This window comes from Pleurodeles waltl, chromosome 3_1 (assembly GCF_031143425.1).
Source record: "Pleurodeles waltl isolate 20211129_DDA chromosome 3_1, aPleWal1.hap1.20221129, whole genome shotgun sequence".
Taxonomy (NCBI): domain Eukaryota; kingdom Metazoa; phylum Chordata; class Amphibia; order Caudata; family Salamandridae; genus Pleurodeles; species Pleurodeles waltl.
This window is the reverse complement of record NC_090440.1, coordinates 1,795,192,435-1,795,206,104: the sequence shown is the minus strand read 5'-3', so window position 1 is coordinate 1,795,206,104 and position 13,670 is coordinate 1,795,192,435.

Below are 13,670 nucleotides of genomic sequence, written 5' to 3'. Positions count from 1 at the left end.
AAATTTGGCTAAAAAAACACATGTTCCTCACATTTCTGTGGCAGAAAGTTCTGGAATCTGAGAGGAGCTACAAATCTCCTTCCACCCAGCGTTCCCCCAAGTCTCCCGATAAAAATGATACCTCACTTGTGTGGGTAGGCCTAGCGCCGGCGACAGGAAGCACCCCAAAGCGCAACGTGGACACATCCTAAATTTTGGAAAAAAACTGAGGTGTTTTTTGTGAAGTGTCTACCTGTAGATTTTGGCCTCTAGCTCAGCCGGCACCTAGGGAAATCTACCAAACCTGTGCATTTCTGAAAACTAGAGACCTAGGGGAATCCAAGGAGGGGTGACTTGCGGGGCTCGGACCAGGTTCTGTTACCCAGAATCCTTTGCAAACCTCAAAATTTGGCTAAAAAAACACATGTCCCTCACATTTCTGTGGCAGAAAGTTCTGGAATCTGAGAGGAGCTACAAATTTCCTTCCACCCAGCGTTCCCCCAAGTCTCCCGATAAAAATGATACCTCACTTGCGTGGGTAGGCCTAGCGCCGGCGACAGGAAACACCCCAAAGCGCAACGTGAACACATCCTAAATTTTTGAAAAAAACAGAGGTGTTTTTTGCGAAGTGCCTACCTGTAGATTTTGGCCTGTAGCTCAGCCGGCACCTAGGGAAACCTACCAAACCTGTGCATTTCTGAAAACTAGAGACCTAGGGGAATCCAAGGAGGGGTGACTTGCGGGGCTCGGACCAGGTTCTGTTACCCAGAATCCTTTGCAAACCTCAAAATTTGGCTAAAAAATCACAAATCCCTCACATTTCTGTGGCAGAATGTTCTGGAATCTGAGAGGAGCTACAAATTTCCTTCCACCCAGCGTTCCCCCAAGTATCCCGATAAAAATGATGCCTCACTTGCGTGGGTAGGCCTAGCGCCGGCGACAGGAAACACCCCAAAGCGCAACGTGGACACATCCTAAATTTTGGAAAAAAACAGAGGTGTTTTTTGCGAAGTGCCTACCTGTGGATTTTGGCCTCTACCTCAGCCGGCACCTAGGGAAACCTACCAAACCTGTGCATTTCTGAAAACTAGAGACCTAGGGGAATCCAAGGAGGGGTGACTTGCAGGGCTCGGACCAGGTTCTGTTACCCAGAATCCTTTGCAAACCTCAAAATTTGGCTAAAAAAACACATGTTCCTCACATTTCTGTGGCAGAAAGTTCTGGAATCTGAGATGAGCTACAAATTTCCTTCCACCCAGCGTTCCCCCAAGTCTCCCGATAAAAATGATACCTCACTTGCGTGGGTAGCCTAGCGCCGGCGACAGGAAACACCCCAAAGCGCAACGTGGACACATCCTAAATTTTTGAAAAAAACAGAGGTGTTTTTTGCGAAGTGCCTACCTGTATATTTTGGCCTGTAGCTCAGCCGGCACCTAGGGAAACCTACCAAACCTGTGCATTTCTGAAAACTAGAGACCTAGGGGAATCCAAGGAGGGGTGACTTGCGGGGCTCGGACCAGGTTCTGTTACCCAGAATCCTTTGCAAACCTCAAAATTTGGCTAAAAAAACACATGTCCCTCACATTTCTGTGGCAGAAAGTTCTGGAATCTGAGAGGAGCTACAAATTTCCTTCCACCCAGCGTTCCCCCAAGTCTCCCGATAAAAATGATACCTCACTTGCGTGGGTAGGCCTAGCGCCGGCGACAGGAAACACCCCAAAGCGCAACGTGGACACATCCTAAATTTTTGAAAAAAACAGAGGTGTTTTTGCGAAGTGCCTACCTGTAGATTTTGGCCTGTAGCTCAGCCGGCACCTAGGGAAACCTACAAAACCTGTGCATTTCTGAAAACTAGAGACCTAGGGGAATCCAAGGAGGGGTGACTTGCGGGGCTCGGACCAGGTTCTGTTACCCAGAATCCTTTGCAAACCTCAAAATTTGGCTAAAAAATCACATATCCCTCACATTTCTGTGGCAGAAAGTTCTGGAATCTGAGAGGAGCTACAAATTTCCTTCCACCCAGCGTTCCCCCAAGTATCCCGAAAAAAATGATGCCTCACTTGCGTGGGTAGGCCTAGCGCCGGCGACAGGAAACACCCCAAAGCGCAACGTGGACACATCCTAAATTTTGGAAAAAAACAGAGGTGTTTTTTGCGAAGTGCCTACCTGTAGATATTGGCCTCTAGCTCAGCCGGCACCTAGGGAAACCTACCAAACCTGTGCATTTCTGAAAACTAGAGACCTAGGGGAATCCAAGGAGGGGTGACTTGCGGGGCTCGGACCAGGTTCTGTTACCCAGAATCCTTTGCAAACCTCAAAATTTGGCTAAAAAAACACACGTTCCTCACATTTCTGTGGCAGAAAGTTCTGGAATCTGAGAGGACCTACAAATCTCCTTCCACCCAGCGTTCCCCCAAGTCTCCCGATAAAAATGATACCTCACTTGCGTGGGTAGGCCTCGCGCCGGCGACAGGAAAACACCCCAAAGCGCAACGTGGACACATCCTAAATTTTAGAAAAAAACGGAGGTGTTTTTTGCGAAGTGCCTACCTGTAGATTTTGGCCTGTAGCTCAGCCGGCACCTAGGGAAACCTACCAAAGCTGTGCATTTCTGAAAACTAGAGACCTAGGGGAATCCAAGGAGGGGTGACTTGCGGGGCTCGGACCAGGTTCTGTTACCCAGAATCCTTTGCAAACCTCAAAATTTGGCTAAAAAAACACATGTTCCTCACATTTCTGTGGCAGAAAGTTCTGGAATCTGAGAGGAGCTACAAATCTCCTTCCACCCAGCGTTCCCCCAAGTCTCCCGATAAAAATGATACCTCACTTGTGTGGGTAGGCCTAGCGCCGGCGACAGGAAGCACCCCAAAGCGCAACGTGGACACATCCTAAATTTTGGAAAAAAACTGAGGTGTTTTTTGTGAAGTGTCTACCTGTAGATTTTGGCCTCTAGCTCAGCCGGCACCTAGGGAAACCTACCAAACCTGTGCATTTCTGAAAACTAGAGACCTAGGGGAATCCAAGGAGGGGTGACTTGCGGGGCTCGGACCAGGTTCTGTTACCCAGAATCCTTTGCAAACCTCAAAATTTGGCTAAAAAAACACATGTCCCTCACATTTCTGTGGCAGAAAGTTCTGGAATCTGAGAGGAGCTACAAATTTCCTTCCACCCAGCGTTCCCCCAAGTCTCCCGATAAAAATGATACCTCACTTGCGTGGGTAGGCCTAGCGCCGGCGACAGGAAACACCCCAAAGCGCAACGTGGACACATCCTAAATTTTTGAAAAAAACAGAGGTGTTTTTTGCGAAGTGCCTACCTGTAGATTTTGGCCTGTAGCTCAGCCGGCACCTAGGGAAACCTACCAAACCTGTGCATTTCTGAAAACTAGAGACCTAGGGGAATCCAAGGAGGGGTGACTTGCGGGGCTCGGACCAGGTTCTGTTACCCAGAATCCTTTGCAAACCTCAAAATTTGGCTAAAAAAACACATGTCCCTCACATTTCTGTGGCAGAAAGTTCTGGAATCTGAGAGGAGCTACAAATTTCCTTCCACCCAGCGTTCCCCCAAGTCTCCCGATAAAAATGATACCTCACTTGCGTGGGTAGGCCTAGCGCCGGCGACAGGAAACACCCCAAAGCGCAACGTGGACACATCCTAAATTTTGGAAAAAAACAGAGGTGTTTTTTGCGAAGTGCCTACCTGTAGATTTTGGCCTGTAGCTCAGCCGGCACCTAGGGAAACCTACGAAACCTGTGCATTTCTGAAAACTAGAGACCTAGGGGAATCCAAGGAGGGGTGACTTGCGGGGCTCGGACCAGGTTCTGTTACCCAGAATCCTTTGCAAATCTCAAAATTTGGCTAAAAAATCACATATCCCTCACATTTCTGTGGCAGAAAGTTCTGGAATCTGAGAGGAGCTACAAATTTCCTTCCACCCAGCGTTCCCCCAAGTATCCCGATAAAAATGATGCCTCACTTGCGTGGGTAGGCCTAGCGCCGGCGACAGGAAACACCCCAAAGCGCAACGTGGACACATCCTAAATTTTGGAAAAAAACAGAGGTGTTTTTTGCGAAGTGCCTACCTGTAGATATTGGCCTCTAGCTCAGCCGGCACCTAGGGAAACCTACCAAACCTGTGCATTTCTGAAAACTAGAGACCTAGGGGAATCCAAGGAGGGGTGACTTGCGGGGCTCGGACCAGGTTCTGTTACCCAGAATCCTTTTCAAACCTCAAAATTTGGCTAAAAAAACACACGTTCCTCACATTTCTGTGGCAGAAAGTTCTGGAATCTGAGAGGACCTACAAATCTCCTTCCACCCAGCGTTCCCCCAAGTCTCCCGATAAAAATGATACCTCACTTGCGTGGGTAGGCCTCGCGCCGGCGACAGGAAACACCCCAAAGCGCAACGTGGACACATCCTAAATTTTAGAAAAAAACGGAGGTGTTTTTTGCGAAGTGCCTACCTGTAGATTTTGGCCTGTAGCTCAGCCGGCACCTAGGGAAACCTACCAAAGCTGTGCATTTCTGAAAACTAGAGACCTAGGGGAATCCAAGGAGGGGTGACTTGCGGGGCTCGGACCAGGTTCTGTTACCCAGAATCCTTTGCAAACCTCTAAATTTGGCTAAAAAAACACATGTTCCTCACATTTCTGTGGCAGAAAGTTCTGGAATCTGAGAGGAGCTACAAATCTCCTTCCACCCAGCGTTCCCCCAAGTCTCCCGATAAAAATGATACCTCACTTGTGTGGGTAGGCCTAGCGCCGGCGACAGGAAGCACCCCAAAGCGCAACGTGGACACATCCTAAATTTTGGAAAAAAACTGAGGTGTTTTTTGTGAAGTGTCTACCTGTAGATTTTGGCCTCTAGCTCAGCCGGCACCTAGGGAAACCTACCAAACCTGTGCATTTCTGAAAACTAGAGACCTAGGGGAATCCAAGGAGGGGTGACTTGCGGGGCTCGGACCAGGTTCTGTTACCCAGAATCCTTTGCAAACCTCAAAATTTGGCTAAAAAAACACATGTCCCTCACATTTCTGTGGCAGAAAGTTCTGGAATCTGAGAGGAGCTACAAATTTCCTTCCACCCAGCGTTCCCCCAAGTCTCCCGATAAAAATGATACCTCACTTGCGTGGGTAGGCCTAGCGCCGGCGACAGGAAACACCCCAAAGCGCAACGTGGACACATCCTAAATTTTTGAAAAAAACAGAGGTGTTTTTTGCGAAGTGCCTACCTGTAGATTTTGGCCTGTAGCTCAGCCGGCACCTAGGGAAACCTACCAAACCTGTGCATTTCTGAAAACTAGAGACCTAGGGGAATCCAAGGAGGGGTGACTTGCGGGGCTCGGACCAGGTTCTGTTACCCAGAATCCTTTGCAAACCTCAAAATTTGGCTAAAAAAACACATGTCCCTCACATTTCTGTGGCAGAAAGTTCTGGAATCTGAGAGGAGCTACAAATTTCCTTCCACCCAGCGTTCCCCCAAGTCTCCCGATAAAAATGATACCTCACTTGCGTGGGTAGGCCTAGCGCCGGCGACAGGAAACACCCCAAAGCGCAACGTGGACACATCCTAAATTTTTGAAAAAAACAGAGGTGTTTTTTGCGAAGTGCCTACCTGTAGATTTTGGCCTGTAGCTCAGCCGGCACCTAGGGAAACCTACCAAACCTGTGCATTTCTGAAAACTAGAGACCTAGGGGAATCCAAGGAGGGGTGACTTGCGGGGCTCGGACCAGGTTCTGTTACCCAGAATCCTTTGCAAACCTCAAAATTTGGCTAAAAAATCACATATCCCTCACATTTCTGTGGCAGAAAGTTCTGGAATCTGAGAGGAGCTACAAATTTCCTTCCACCCAGCGTTCCCCCAAGTATCCCGATAAAAATGATGCCTCACTTGCGTGGGTAGGCCTAGCGCCGGCGACAGGAAACACCCCAAAGCGCAACGTGGACACATCCTAAATTTTGGAAAAAAACAGAGGTGTTTTTTGCGAAGTGCCTACCTGTGGATTTTGGCCTCTACCTCAGCCGGCACCTAGGGAAACCTACCAAACCTGTGCATTTCTGAAAACTAGAGACCTAGGGGAATCCAAGGAGGGGTGACTTGCAGGGCTCGGACCAGGTTCTGTTACCCAGAATCCTTTGCAAACCTCAAAATTTGGCTAAAAAAACACATGTTCCTCACATTTCTGTGGCAGAAAGTTCTGGAATCTGAGATGAGCTACAAATTTCCTTCCACCCAGCGTTCCCCCAAGTCTCCCGATAAAAATGATACCTCACTTGCGTGGGTAGGCCTAGCGCCGGCGACAGGAAACACCCCAAAGCGCAACGTGGACACATCTTAAATTTTTGAAAAAAACAGAGGTGTTTTTTGCGAAGTGCCTACCTGTATATTTTGGCCTGTAGCTCAGCCGGCACCTAGGGAAACCTACCAAACCTGTGCATTTCTGAAAACTAGAGACCTAGGGGAATCGAAGGAGGGGTGACTTGCGGGGCTCGGACCAGGTTCTGTTACCCAGAATCCTTTGCAAACCTCAAAATTTGGCTAAAAAAACACATGTCCCTCACATTTCTGTGGCAGAAAGTTCTGGAATCTGAGAGGATCTACAAATTTCCTTCCACCCAGCGTTCCCCCAAGTCTCCCGATAAAAATGATACCTCACTTGCGTGGGTAGGCCTAGCGCCGGCGACAGGAAACACCCCAAAGCGCAACGTGGACACATCCTAAATTTTTTAAAAAAACAGAGGTGTTTTTTGCGAAGTGCCTACCTGTAGATTTTGGCCTGTAGCTCAGCCGGCACCTAGGGAAACCTACCAAACCTGTGCATTTCTGAAAACTAGAGACCTAGGGGAATCCAAGGAGGGGTGACTTGCGGGGCTCGGACCAGGTTCTGTTACCCAGAATCCTTTGCAAACCTCAAAATTTGGCTAAAAAATCACATATCCCTCACATTTCTGTGGCAGAAAGTTCTGGAATCTGAGAGGAGCTACAAATTTCCTTCCACCCAGCGTTCCCCCAAGTATCCCGATAAAAATGATGCCTCACTTGCGTGGGTAGGCCTAGCGCCGGCGACAGGAAACACCCCAAAGCGCAACGTGGACACATCCTAAATTTTGGAAAAAAACAGAGGTGTTTTTTGCGAAGTGCCTACCTGTAGATATTGGCCTCTAGCTCAGCCGGCACCTAGGGAAACCTACCAAACCTGTGCATTTCTGAAAATTAGAGACCTAGGGGAATCCAAGGAGGGGTGACTTGCAGGGCTCGGACCAGGTTCTGTTACCCAGAATCCTTTGCAAACCTCAAAATTTGGCTAAAAAAACACATGTTCCTCACATTTCTGTGGCAGAAAGTTCTGGAATCTGAGATGAGCTACAAATTTCCTTCCACCCAGCGTTCCCCCAAGTCTCCCGATAAAAATGATACCTCACTTGCGTGGGTAGGCCTAGCGCCGGCGACAGGAAACACCCCAAAGCGCAACGTGGACACATCCTAAATTTTTGAAAAAAACAGAGGTGTTTTTTGCGAAGTGCCTACCTGTATATTTTGGCCTGTAGCTCAGCCGGCACCTAGGGAAACCTACCAAACCTGTGCATTTCTGAAAACTAGAGACCTAGGGGAATCGAAGGAGGGGTGACTTGCGGGGCTCGGACCAGGTTCTGTTACCCAGAATCCTTTGCAAACCTCAAAATTTGGCTAAAAAAACACATGTCCCTCACATTTCTGTGGCAGAAAGTTCTGGAATCTGAGAGGAGCTACAAATTTCCTTCCACCCAGCGTTCCCCCAAGTCTCCCGATAAAAATGATACCTCACTTGCGTGGGTAGGCCTAGCGCCGGCGACAGGAAACACCCCAAAGCGCAACGTGGACACATCCTAAATTTTTTAAAAAAACAGAGGTGTTTTTTACGAAGTGCCTACCTGTAGATTTTGGCCTGTAGCTCAGCCGGCACCTAGGGAAACCTACCAAACCTGTGCATTTCTGAAAACTAGAGACCTAGGGGAATCCAAGGAGGGGTGACTTGCGGGGCTCGGACCAGGTTCTGTTACCCAGAATCCTTTGCAAACCTCAAAATTTGGCTAAAAAATCACATATCCCTCACATTTCTGTGGCAGAAAGTTCTGGAATCTGAGAGGAGCTACAAATTTCCTTCCACCCAGCGTTCCCCCAAGTATCCCGATAAAAATGATGCCTCACTTGCGTGGGTAGGCCTAGCGCCGGCGACAGGAAACACCCCAAAGCGCAACGTGGACACATCCTAAATTTTGGAAAAAAACAGAGGTGTTTTTTGCGAAGTGCCTACCTGTAGATATTGGCCTCTAGCTCAGCCGGCACCTAGGGAAACCTACCAAACCTGTGCATTTCTGAAAATTAGAGACCTAGGGGAATCCAAGGAGGGGTGACTTGCGGGGCTCGGACCAGGTTCTGTTACCCCGAATCCTTTGCAAACCTCAAAATTTGGCTAAAAAAACACACGTTCCTCACATTTCTGTGGCAGAAAGTTCTGGAATCTGAGAGGACCTACAAATCTCCTTCCACCCAGCGTTCCCCCAAGTCTCCCGATAAAAATGATACCTCACTTGCGTGGGTAGGCCTCGCGCCGGCGACAGGAAACACCCCAAAGCGCAACGTGGACACATCCTAAATTTTAGAAAAAAACGGAGGTGTTTTTTGCGAAGTGCCTACCTGTAGATTTTGGCCTGTAGCTCAGCCGGCACCTAGGGAAACCTACCAAACCTGTGCATTTCGGAAAACTAGAGACCTAGGGGAATCCAAGAGGGGTGACTTGCGGGGCTCGGACCAGGTTCTGTTACCCAGAATCCTTTGCAAACCTCAAAATTTGGCTAAAAAAACACATGTTCCTCACATTTCTGTGGCAGAAAGTTCTGGAATCTGAGAGGAGCTACAAATCTCCTTACACCCAGCGTTCCCCCAAGTCTCCCGATAAAAATGATACCTCACTTGTGTGGGTAGGCCTAGCGCCGGCGACAGGAAGCACCCCAAAGCGCAACGTGGACACATCCTAAATTTTTGAAAAAAACTGAGGTGTTTTTTGTGAAGTGTCTACCTGTAGATTTTGGCCTCTAGCTCAGCCGGCACCTAGGGAAACCTACCAAACCTGTGCATTTCTGAAAACTAGAGACCTAGGGGAATCCAAGGAGGGGTGACTTGCGGGGCTCGGACCAGGTTCTGTTACCCAGAATCCTTTGCAAACCTCAAAATTTGGCTAAAAAAACACATGTCCCTCACATTTCTGTGGCAGAAAGTTCTGGAATCTGAGAGGAGCTACAAATTTCCTTCCACCCAGCGTTCCCCCAAGTCTCCCGATAAAAATGATACCTCACTTGCGTGGGTAGGCCTAGCGCCGGCGACAGGAAACACCCCAAAGCGCAACGTGGACACATCCTAAATTTTTGAAAAAAACAGAGGTGTTTTTTGCGAAGTGCCTACCTGTAGATTTTGGCCTGTAGCTCAGCCGGCACCTAGGGAAACCTACCAAACCTGTGCATTTCTGAAAACTAGAGACCTAGGGGAATCCAAGGAGGGGTGACTTGCGGGGCTCGGACCAGGTTCTGTTACCCAGAATCCTTTGCAAACCTCAAAATTTGGCTAAAAAAACACATGTCCCTCACATTTCTGTGGCAGAAAGTTCTGGAATCTGAGAGGAGCTACAAATTTCCTTCCACCCAGCGTTCCCCCAAGTCTCCCGATAAAAATGATACCTCACTTGCGTGGGTAGGCCTAGCGCCGGCGACAGGAAACACCCCAAAGCGCAACGTGGACACATCCTAAATTTTTGAAAAAAACAGAGGTGTTTTTTGCGAAGTGCCTACCTGTAGATTTTGGCCTGTAGCTCAGCCGGCACCTAGGGAAACCTACCAAACCTGTGCATTTCTGAAAACTAGAGACCTAGGGGAATCCAAGGAGGGGTGACTTGCGGGGCTCGGACCAGGTTCTGTTACCCAGAATCCTTTGCAAACCTCAAAATTTGGCTAAAAAATCACATATCCCTCACATTTCTGTGGCAGAAAGTTCTGGAATCTGAGAGGAGCTACAAATTTCCTTCCAGCCAGCGTTCCCCCAAGTATCCCGATAAAAATGATGCCTCACTTGCGTGGGTAGGCCTAGCGCCGGCGACAGGAAACACCCCAAAGCGCAACGTGGACACATCCTAAATTTTGGAAAAAAACAGAGGTGTTTTTTGCGAAGTGCCTACCTGTAGATATTGGCCTCTAGCTCAGCCGGCACCTAGGGAAACCTACCAAACCTGTGCATTTCTGAAAACTAGAGACCTAGGGGAATCCAAGGAGGGGTGACTTGCGGGGCTCGGACCAGGTTCTGTTACCCAGAATCCTTTGCAAACCTCAAAATTTGGCTAAAAAAACACACGTTCCTCACATTTCTGTGGCAGAAAGTTCTGGAATCTGAGAGGACCTACAAATCTCCTTCCACCCAGTGTTCCCCCAAGTCTCCCGATAAAAATGATACCTCATTGCGTGGGTAGGCCTCGCGTCGGCGACAGGAAACACCCCAAAGCGCAATGTGGACACATCCTAAATTTTAGAAAAAAACGGAGGTGTTTTTTGCGAAGTGCCTACCTGTACATTTTGGCCTCTAGCTCAGCCGGCGCCTAGGGAAACCTACGAAACCTGTGCATTTCTGAAACCTAGAGACCTTGGGGAATCCAAGGAGGGGTGACTTGCGGGGCTCGGACCAGGTTCTGTTACCCAGAATCCTTTGCAAACCTCAAAATTTGGCTTAAAAAACACATGTCCCTCACATTTCTGTGGCAGAAAGTTCTGGAATCTGAGAGGAGCTACAAATTTCCTTCGACCCAGCGTTCCCCCAAGTCTCCCCATAAAAATGATACCTCACTTGCGTGGGTAGGCCTAGCGCCGGCGACAGGAAACACCACAAAGCGCAACGTGGACACATCCTAAATTTTGGAAAAAAACGGAGGTGTTTTTTGTGAAGTGTCTACCTGTAGATTTTGGCCTCTAGCTCAGCCGGCACCTAGGGAAACCTACCAAACCTGTGCATTTCTGAAAACTAGAGACCTAGGGGAATCCAAGGAGGGGTGACTTGCGGGGCTCGGACCAGGTTCTGTTACCCAGAATCCTTTGCAAACCTCAAAATTTGGCTAAAAAAACACATGTCCCTCACATTTCTGTGGCAGAAAGTTCTGGAATCTGAGAGGAGCTACAAATTTCCTTCCACCCAGCGTTCCCCCAAGTCTCCCGATAAAAATGATACCTCACTTGCGTGGGTAGGCCTAGCGCCGGCGACAGGAAACACCCCAAAGCGCAACGTGGACACATCCTAAATTTTTGAAAAAAACAGAGGTGTTTTTTGCGAAGTGCCTACCTGTAGATTTTGGCCTGTAGCTCAGCCGGCACCTAGGGAAACCTACCAAACCTGTGCATTTCTGAAAACTAGAGACCTAGGGGAATCCAAGGAGGGGTGACTTGCGGGGCTCGGACCAGGTTCTGTTACCCAGAATCCTTTGCAAACCTCAAAATTTGGCTAAAAAATCACATATCCCTCACATTTCTGTGGCAGAAAGTTCTGGAATCTGAGAGGAGCTACAAATTTCCTTCCACCCAGCGTTCCCCCAAGTATCCCGATAAAAATGATGCCTCACTTGCGTGGGTAGGCCTAGCGCCGGCGACAGGAAACACCCCAAAGCGCAACGTGGACACATCCTAAATTTTGGAAAAAAACAGAGGTGTTTTTTGCGAAGTGCCTACCTGTAGATATTGGCCTCTAGCTCAGCCGGCACCTAGGGAAACCTACCAAACCTGTGCAGTTCTGAAAACTAGAGACCTAGGGGAATCCAAGGAGGGGTGACTTGCGGGGCTCGGACCAGGTTCTGTTACCCAGAATCCTTTGCAAACCTAAAAATTTGGCTAAAAAGACACATGTTCCTCACATTTCTGTGGCAGAAAGTTCTGGAATCTGAGAGGACCTACAAATCTCCTTCCACCCAGCGTTCCCCCAAGTCTCCCGATAAAAATGATACCTCACTTGCGTGGGTAGGCCTCGCGCCGGCGACAGGAAACACCCCAAAGCGCAACGTGGAAACATCCTAAATTTTAGAAAAAAACGGAGGTGTTTTTTGCGAAGTGCCTACCTGTAGATTTTCGCCTGTAGCTCAGCCGGCACCTAGGGAAACCTACCAAACCTGTGCATTTCTGAAAACTAGAGACCTAGGGGAATCCAAGGAGGGGTGACTTGCGGGGCTCGGACCAGGTTCTGTTACCCAGAATCCTTTGCAAACCTCAAAATTTGGCTAAAAAAACACATGTCCCTCACATTTCTGTGGCAGAAAGTTCTGGAATCTGAGAGGAGCTACAAATTTCCTTCCACCCAGCGTTCCCCCAAGTATCCCGATAAAAATGATGCCTCACTTGCGTGGGTAGGCCTAGCGCCGGCGACAGGAAACACCCCAAAGCGCAACGTGGACACATCCTAAATTTTGGAAAAAAACAGAGGTGTTTTTTGCGAAGTGCCTACCTGTAGATATTGGCCTCTAGCTCAGCCGGCACCTAGGGAAACCTACCAAACCTGTGCATTTCTGAAAACTAGAGACCTAGGGGAATCCAAGGAGGGGTGACTTGCGGGGCTCGGACCAGGTTCTGTTACCCAGAATCCTTTGCAAACCTCAAAATTTGGCTAAAAAAACACACGTTCCTCACATTTCTGTGGCAGAAAGTTCTGGAATCTGAGAGGACCTACAAATCTCCTTCCACCCAGCGTTCCCCCAAGTCTCCCAATAAAAATGATACCTCACTTGCGTGGGTAGGCCTCGCGCCGGCGACAGGAAACACCCCAAAGCGCAACGTGGACACATCCTAAATTTTAGAAAAAAACGGAGGTGTTTTTTGCGAAGTGCCTACCTGTAGATTTTGGCCTGTAGCTCAGCCGGCACCTAGGGAAACCTACCAAACCTGTGCATTTCTGAAAACTAGAGACCTAGGGGAATCCAAGGAGGGGTGACTTGCGGGGCTCGGACCAGGTTCTGTTACCCAGAATCCTTTGCAAACCTCAAAATTTGGCTAAAAAAACACATGTTCCTCACATTTCTGTGGCAGAAAGTTCTGGAATCTGAGAGGAGCTACAAATCTCCTTCCACCCAGCGTTCCCCCAAGTCTCCCGATAAAAATGATACCTCACTTGTGTGGGTAGGCCTAGCGCCGGCGACAGGAAGCACCCCAAAGCGCAACGTGGACACATCCTAAATTTTGGAAAAAAACTGAGGTGTTTTTTGTGAAGTGTCTACCTGTAGATTTTGGCCTCTAGCTCAGCCGGCACCTAGGGAAACCTACCAAACCTGTGCATTTCTGAAAACTAGAGACCTAGGGGAATCCAAGGAGGGGTGACTTGCGGGGCTCGGACCAGGTTCTGTTACCCAGAATCCTTTGCAAACCTCAAAATTTGGCTAAAAAAATCACATATCCCTCACATTTCTGTGGCAGAAAGTTCTGGAATCTGAGAGGAGCTACAAATTTCCTTCCACCCAGCGTTCCCCCAAGTATCCCGATAAAAACGATGCCTCACTTGCGTGGGTAGGCCTAGCGCCGGCGACAGGAAACAACCCCAAAGCGCAACGTGGACACATCCTAAATTTTGGAAAAAAACAGAGGTGTTTTTTGCGAAGTGCCTACCTGTGGATTTTGGCCTCTACCTCAGCCGGCACCT